The sequence below is a fragment of the Sycon ciliatum genome, chromosome 8 (genome assembly GCF_964019385.1).
Source record: "Sycon ciliatum chromosome 8, ocSycCili1.1, whole genome shotgun sequence".
Lineage (NCBI taxonomy): Eukaryota > Metazoa > Porifera > Calcarea > Leucosolenida > Sycettidae > Sycon > Sycon ciliatum.
Genome location: NC_088650.1, coordinates 3,208,477 through 3,215,614, shown reverse-complemented (window position 1 = coordinate 3,215,614; position 7,138 = coordinate 3,208,477). Strand labels below are relative to the sequence as shown.

Genomic DNA, 7,138 nt, shown 5'->3' with positions numbered 1-7,138 from the left:
ATAAATACATATGACATTGCCTTACTCTTTTTGCTGTCATCGGCTCACTGCTGATGAGATATAACAAGGTGGAAACAGCTGGCTGTCTGAGATTTGAGTATGTTTTGTTTTTTAAATTGTTGAACACCTCCCTTTGGTGTCCCAGCAGCTGAGACTGCTGTTATCACCACCATGTCTTCACCCATCCACCTCCCTTTGGTGTCCCAGCAGCTGAGACTGCTGTTATCACCACCATGTCTTCACCCATCCACCTCCCTTTGGTGTCCCAGCAGCTGAGACTGCTGTTATCACCACCATGTCTTCACCCATCCACCTCCCTTTGGTGTCCCAGCAGCTGAGACTGCTGTTATCACCACCATGTCTTCACCTATCCACCTCCAATTCTAATTGCAACGCTTTACTATTTTAAAAACACTCAATCACTGTGTGACGTCATTGTTGATGTTCCCGGCTATCTTTGCTGTACTCTTCTCTGGCCCCTGTGTCTGTTGCAGCCATGATCACTGCATGCTGCCCCTTACCACCATTTTCAGCCTAGCATCTGATACTGATACTAGGCTGGAGATGGATTTACATGTGCAATGACAAGAGAATATGATACAATGACGAAGACCAGGGTTACCAGCGTTTCCAAGGGTACTAGGACTAAAGGGACCGTCACTTAATTTTTTGCTGACTACCCGCCAAATCTTTTCGTTTCACGTGTAAGAGACGTCCGCGTACCTCGCTACCTTCCACGTCAAGCAATCGGGTGGTGTCCATACTGGAAATCGATGATGCCACGCCAAAGGGTAACTGCGAATTAGTTTTGCCAATGTTTCTGTTCTTGGAGATGGCAATGTTGCGTGACCAAAAGTTGTTGATTCTTCCCGCAATGAATAATATACTCGGAACGCTATCGTGTTTCCATGGTATACTAAAACACAGTAGCAAATGAGTTTGTGTCCATGGAATACTAAAACATAATAGCAAATGAGTTTGTGTCCATGGAATACTAAAACATAATAGCAAATGAGTTTGTGTCCATGGAATACTAAAACATAATAGCAAATGAGTTTGTGTCCATGGTATACTAAAACACAATAGCAAATGAGTTTGTGTCCATGGAATACTAAAACACAATAGCAAATGAGTTTGTGTACATGGAATACTAAAACACAATAGCAAATCAGTTTGTGTCCATGGAATACTAAAACACAATAGTAAACGAGTTTGTGTCCATGGAATACTAAAACACAATAGCAAATGAGTTTGTGTCCATGGAATACTAAAACACAACAGCAAATGAGTTTGTGTCCATGATATACTAAAATACAATAGCAAATGAGTTTGTGTCCATGGAATACTAAACACAATAGCAAATGAGTTTGTGTCCATGGCATACTAAAACACAATAGCAAATGAGTTTGTGACCATGGAATACTAAAACACAATAGCAAATGAGTTTGTGTACATGGAATACTAAAACACAATAGCAAATGAGTTTGTGTCCATGGAATACTAAAACACAATAGTAAATGAGTTTGTGTCCATGGAATACTAAAACACAATAGCAAATGAGTTTATGTTCATGGAATACTAAAACACAATAGCAAATACGTTTGTGTTCATGGAATACTAAAACACAATAGCAAATGAGTTTGTGTCCATGGAATACTAAAACACAATAGCAAATGAGTTTGTGTCCATGGAATACTAAAACACAATAGCAAATGAGTTTGTGTCCATGGAATACTAAAACACAATAGCAAATGAGTTTGTGTCCATGGAATACTAAAACACAATAGCAAATGAGTTTGTGTCCATGGAATACTAAAACACAATAGCAAATGAGTTTGTGTCCATGGTATACTAAAACTTAATAGCAAATGAGTTTGTGTCCATGGTATACTAAAACACAATAGCAAATGAGTTTGTGTCCATGGAATACTAAAACACAATAGCAAATGAGTTTGTGTCCATGGTATACTAAAACACAATAGCAAATGAGTTTGTGTCCATGATATACTACAATACACAACAGCAAATGAGTTTGTGTCCATGGTATACTAAAACACAATAGCAAATGAGTTTGCGTCCATGGAATACTAAAACACAATAGCAAATGAGTTTGTGTACATGGAATACTAAAACACAATAGCAAATGAGTTTGTGTCCATGGAATACTAAAACACAATAGCAAATGAGTTTGTGTCCATGGTATACTAAAACACAATAGCAAATGAGTTTGTGTCCATGGAATACTAAAACACAATAGCAAATGAGTTTGTGTACATGGAATACTAAAACACAATAGCAAATGAGTTTGTGTCCATGGAATACTAAAACTTAATAGTAAATGAGTTTGTGTCCATGGAATACTAAAAGTTAACACAATAGCAAATGAGTTTGTGTTCATGGAATACTAAAACACAATAGCAAATGAGTTTGTGTTCATGGAATACTAAAACATAATAGCAAATGAGTTTGTGTCCATGGAATACTAGAACACAATAGCAAATGAGTTTGTGTCCATGGAATACTAAAACACAATAGCAAATGAGTTTGTGTCCATGATATACTAAAACACAATAGCAAATGAGTTTGTGTCCATGGAATACTAAAACACAATAGCAAATGAGTTTGTGTCCATGATATACTAAAACACAATAGCAAATGAGTTTGTGTTCATGGAATACTAAAACACAATAGCAAATGAGTTTGTGTCCATGGTATACTAAAACACAATAGCAAATGAGCTTGTGTTCATGGAATACTAAAACACATTAACAAATGAGTTTGTGTCCATGGTATACTAAAACATAATAGCAAATGAGTTTGTGTCCATAGAATACTAAAACACAATAGCAAATGAGTGTGTGTCCATGGAATACTAAAACACAATAGCAAATGAGTTTGTGTCCATGGAATATTAAAACATAATAGCAATGAGTTTGTGTCCATGGTATACTACAATACACAATAACGGTTATGCGCGGTGCAGCTAACGAAATGGATGAACGGACGACGGCCTGAGGGTTCTCCTTCCTGGGTGAACACTGGCGTTCTCCTTCCTGGGTGAACACTGGCGTTCTCCTTCCTGGGTGAACACTGGCGTTCTCCTTCCTGGGTGAACACTGGCGTTCTCCTTCCTGGGTGAACACTGGCAGCCACCTTATACCATTGTTGAATACGAAAAAGGACGACTGACGACATAATATTATTATCCAGACATTACAACGGGAACAGGTAGGTTGGTGGAACAACATGTATTATAGACGACGAGATAAGAGACCAAGACGAACGAAACGACTACATTGAAGAGTGAGAAAAGAGAAAGATATCAAGTCTGAACGGCAAAATAAAGGGCCTGGGTAGCTATGGCAAATATGGGCGCGCAAGTAGCTACCCAGGCCAACGGAACAAAAGGAGACAAAAGGTGAGTATGCAAGTGCATGTAGCAGGCCAGCTAGAAAAGGTACGGGAGGAGGTATCTAACACTATGCTTGATGTTCCAAGCACCATAGGCGCAGGCCACGTTTTTCGGCACCGACGATTTGTTCGTCCACCAACAGTCGAAACAAATGTCTCTCACTTCAACACTCCGTAGAGCTGCCGCTGTTGTGCCAAGGCCCATTGGCGCATGGTGTGTATACCCCAAATCTACATGTATGATAATGGGTTTTTGTTTGTTTGTTTGTTTGTTTATTTAGAGTCGAAGAACAAACAGGCAAATTTGCCTAATTACATGATATCGACTAAAAAGGAGAATAAATTATAAAAGGCCAATGAAGGTAATGACACTGAGTAGAGTGGGTAGTAAAGTATTACGTCCTTGTAAAAGCCAGTTAGGCCAGTAAAGGAAATAATAATACAGCGGGCAGTGGCATTACTGAAAAGCAGCATGTGCTGGGAGGGATCGCATGAATCGGTGGTACTGTGGGATTTTCCTGATGTCGGGCTGGAGCCTGTTCCACAGTGATACACATTGGAATGAGGCAGAATGTGTGCCAGCGGACGTCTTAGTGACTGGAAATTTAAGTGCTCGATTTCCCTGACTACGTGTAGCACGGCCGGCATTAAGAGGACTGAACATATCGGTAAGCAATGTGCTGCATTTACCCTGAAGGCAGCGCCAAGTGTAGCCAAGAAGCTTGTGGCAGTACATAACTTCTAGCGAGTGCAATCGCAATTGGCAATACAGCGGCGCAGATGGGGATGCAAATGGAGCGTTGTAAACACAGCGGACTGCGCGCTTGAGTAGCCGCTCTAGGCGCTCGAGCTGATGTGAGGTGAGGCCAGCAGAGAAACAGTTGCTAGCATACAGGAAGTCAGGAAGGATCAGGGACTTCAGGTACGTGATGCGGCACGGGTGGGTAATTGCAGACGTTTGTGCTCTTGGACAGTGCAACGCTGCGTGAAGATAAGCTGTGGCTCCACGATTGCTCAAAACGCTAGTGTGGTTCCATGGAATACTAAAACACAATAGGCGCGGCGCAGCTAACGCCCACTTGGATGAATCGGACGGCAGTAGTGGCGAGGGCGTTCTCCTTCCTCGGTGAACACTGCTGGACACCCTGTTCGATGATCCACCAAACACCATCGGTGCAAGCCACGTTTTTCGGCACCAGCGATACGTCCAATAATTGAAATTAATTTTTCTAACTTGAACACTCTGTGGAGCTGTCGCTGTCGTGACAAGGCCGTGTGTACTCCAAATCATCTACATGTAGGATGAAGAGTAACTGCTGAAGTTTGCGCTCGTGGACAATGCAACGCTGTGCAAAGTAAGTTGTGGCTCCACACTCGCTCAGAATGCTAATGTGTGCCCATGGAATACTAAAACACAATAGGCGCGGTGCAGCTAACATCCACCGTGGATGAAACGGACAACAGCAGCAGCTAGAGCGTCCTCCTTTCTCGGTGAACACTGCTACAAGAAATACTGCTTGATGATTCACCAAACACCATCGTTGGGGGCCAACTTTTCCGGCACCAACCGGAACGAGTTGTTCGTCCAGCAACTTTGAGTCTTTCTTCAACACTTCGTAGAGCAGCCGCGCAAGGCCTTTCCTTTTGAGGAGGTTCGCGACGGTTAGCGCCATGTTGGATTTCCGAATCTTTTTCTGAAAAATAATGCCTTTCGGAGTGGAAAAATGGGACGCGATCATGCACAGTATAAAACTACCTACATGTAGTTTGACCATGACCAGATGATAACTTCGCAGCGCCTGCTCGAGTCGAGACAAGATTTGAGGAAGAAGCTCAGCCACTAGTGGACTTGCGGATTTGTTTTGACATTGGCGGTTTTTGGATAGCTCGGTTCTCCTGCCGACGTGTCGTGGAGATGAAGACGCGGGAGAGTAATCCGTCACCCACGACGCGCCTCTCATCCTGCGTTCTGGACGATGCAAGAAGCCGAGGAGGGGGACGCTTCGCAAACTCAAACGATCGATCGAGTTCCTGAAAAACGGAAAGGGCGATCTCCACCACTAACGCCACTGGATTCGACTCCCGCGAAGAGGTCGTTCAGTGCCCCTCTTCACGGTCGACGAATCGTTCATCTCAGGTATCTGGCTGTGGGATTGTCTGCGTGCCAGAATCCTGGATGTGGCAAACCTCTGGCGCTCATTGATTGCGTTGAAGAGAAGAGGTACGACCTGGGCAGCGTACTTGTCATTCCGTGGCAGCAGTGTGGGATGGAGAATTTTATAGATACAGATAGCCCTGTAACTGCTCAACACCCTGGCCCCCGTGCTTCCACAAGCAACACCAAAGCTGCTTTGGGTAAGTGCGTTTTTCAATCTCATAAGATTTATTCATGATATTTGCGAGTCATTGCCACCCTATGGCTATGGAAATGTATGAGCACACTGTATGCGCGGCGGCCGCGAGCGTGTGTGTTTGCATAGACCTGCATGTTTGTGCATGTGTGCACCATACGCATGTATGAACATGCACATGCATGTGCGCTCATGTGGACGTGCCCTCGCACACATACTACACACACGTGCATGACCGCTCCCAGGGCATGTTGGTGTGACATGTGTATGCGGGCATCTCCACTCATGCACATAAGTGTGCACATGCATGTGGGTGGGTACGCACACGTGTGTGAATGTATGTGTGTGTACGCGCGCGTGTGTTCTATTGCGTGTGAGAGCATGCATGTGTGTGTGTGTGCGTGTGTGTGTGTGTGTGTGTGTATGTGTGCACGGATGTGTTTGTCGATGGTGTTCATTTTTGTGCTGGGTGAACACTCTGATCCCTAAACCGCGATACTGGAGCTCCCAAGCTACAGCCTCAGATTGATTTATAGTTCATCGTTGGGAATGAGTTCGCTGCTCATGATGCTGTTGCGGATGTTGCGGCCCTAGCTGAAATTGTCGAAGCTCGCCCTGATGCCAGTATCCTGTAGCACTCTGTCACTTTTGCATCAGCATGTTCGGCGATGGAGTTTGCAGAACATCAGCAAAAGCGGCTGGCCACCCTTCAACCGTTGGTCCAAGCAACGTGCTTCTCTAAATCAGTTGCAGTGCGGGCAGCTGCCAGTGGGTTGGTGATGAAGCACTTTGTCTTGTCCTACGAACGAAGTGGTGAGCCAGCCATTTCCAGACTGATGAAGGAGCAAGTCAGAGGTAAAAAGCGGGTGACAGTCTTAAGGAAGATTATATTAGCGGTGGCTGAACACCTAGCGAAGAACCAGTAGCAACCCAACTGTAAGGAACGCCCTGTGGCACAGTGCTTCACTTGTTTGTGCGCACCGTAAAATACCATCATTTTTGCCAGTGTGGGGACACGTTCTAGCTCGCATAGTTGAAGAACAAGAGGACTCAATGTTGTCTGATTCGTTCCAACATGTCAGCTTTCATTGTAATTTGAAATGGGGCTGTGCTAAGCGCTATCACAGCTACTTGTACATGTATCAAAACCAAGTACCAACAGGAGAGTAAGCATGGAGAAAAGTACCTATCGATAATGCGTGCACCCAGGGTTTTCCGGCAAATTCACTAGTTCAGCTATTCCATCCTTGTATTGTTCTGAACGCCGAGGGCTCTAGTGAGTTTATGCAACACCTAACAGCCAAAAATCCAATAAGTTATGACCAAAGCAGCAGCAGAGAAGTACAAGCAATATAAATACGTGAATTTACCAATTT

General features: G+C 43.9%; 1 protein-coding gene across 1 annotated transcript in view; it reads right to left on the bottom strand.

Moving 5' to 3' along the window:
* The window catches only part of LOC135823885 (FK506-binding protein 15-like), a 189,728-nt gene that overhangs the window by 129,302 nt on the left and 53,288 nt on the right, over nucleotides 1-7,138 (bottom strand). The window lies entirely within an intron of this gene.